We start from the raw sequence: 1,826 nt of genomic DNA on the forward strand, positions 1-1,826 counted from the left end.
CCGATGAAGTTTTGGGCTTCATACGGTTTTCATTGAAATTATAATAACCTAAAAAGGGTATTATTTTTTTAATCAAGATTCTCTTAATTTTTTAGGGTATTCTACTTGGAATTTCTTTAAATCTTATATATGGAATTCGATGGTTAAAATTTTGTCATATTAGCGGTTATCGTTTTTAACAACTCAAAAGTTATTACCTTATCATTTACTATATTTTGGAAGTGATAATTATTGATATACCAAAGTCTCAATGAAGAATTGAAGATAAACTAGTTTGTTCAAAAAAAAAAAAAAGACACTGAGTTTTAAATGGTTGACATTTGAAGAAATCTAATTGGGAGAAAATCCTGAAAATTTTAGGGAATCCTAAACTAATTTTTTTTTTCTCCCTATTTTATTCTAACACAAGTTATAGGAAAAAATACACATACTCTCTCCAAACTACCATTCTATTGTCAATGTCCCCCCAAACTATCAATTGTGTCAAAGCCTTCTCAAAACTACCACAAATGTCAATGTTCCCCCCTTAAGGCTAGCAAAAGGACAAAGATACCCTAAAAAAAATTCAACAAACAAAAATATCCTTATAAAATAATAATAATAATAATAATTAAAAATTAAATGTTTAAAAAATATTCTTATAAATTAAAACTATCCTTATAAACTATCAATTGTGTCAAAGTCTTCTCAAAACTACCAACAAATGTCAATGTTACCCCCTTAAGACTAGCAAAAGGACAAAGATACCCTAAAAAAATTTCAACAAAACAAAAATATCCTTATAAAAAAAAAAAATTAAAAATTAAATGTTTAAAAAATATTCTTATAAATTAAAACTATCCTTATAAAATTGTTTATATATATATATAGTTTTTTCTATATTGATTTTTTTTTAAAAAAATAAAATAAAAAGGTAAGTTAAAAAAATATAATTTTTAAAAAAATATCCTTATAAATTGGGATTTTTTTTCTTTCTTTCTTTTTTTGGGGAATTTTGACTAAATTTAACAGAAAATTCTAGTAAAATAGGGTAATTGAAATAAATTGAAAGTTCGACATCCCACTGAGGAGTTTGAACTTCTAAAATTATATTCTAAAGACGAATGTTTTGTGGAGGTTTGTGAAGTTTTCCTATTTTTTAAACATATCCATATAAATTAGTTTTATTTTATTTTAAATTTTTTAAATTTATTTTTAGTTTTTATTTATTTTTATTTAAAAAAATAATAATAATTTGAAGAGTTTTTAAAATCTTATTAAGGGTATCTTTGACGTTAAGGGGGATATTGATACAATTAGTAGTTTTTTCGAGGGGCTGGGGGGGACATCGACAATAAGGTAGTAGTTTGAAGGGGAGGTATGTGTACTTTTTCCCAAATTATAAATTGTGTTTTCAAAACAAAACTTTGCCTAACACCGTTTATCTAAACATGAAATCAACGGCAAGGTTATTTTTTCTTGGGAAAATTATACTTTATCTCCCCCCAAAAGTTTCATCCGATTTGCAATTTAACATCCATTGTTTGAAAATATGCAATGTATCCTAACAAAGTATCAAAAAATTTTAATGTAGTCACTTCGTTAACCATTTTCGTCCATTTTCACAAAAAATTGCTCACATGAGAGGCACGTGCATTTTTTTAGTCTAAAATTTTCAAAATTGACCCCATGTGTTTTAAGAAATTCCAAAAATGCTCCCAATTCAATAAACCAATAAAAAAATAAAAAATAAAGAAAAAATAGGCCATTTGGGGGTGGTTTCGAACACCTCCATTTGGCCCCTTAGGGTGGTCGGCCACCCCTCATGGGCCACGAGGGTAACTTGC

The sequence above is a fragment of the Corylus avellana genome, chromosome ca6 (genome assembly GCF_901000735.1).
Source record: "Corylus avellana chromosome ca6, CavTom2PMs-1.0".
Taxonomy (NCBI): domain Eukaryota; kingdom Viridiplantae; phylum Streptophyta; class Magnoliopsida; order Fagales; family Betulaceae; genus Corylus; species Corylus avellana.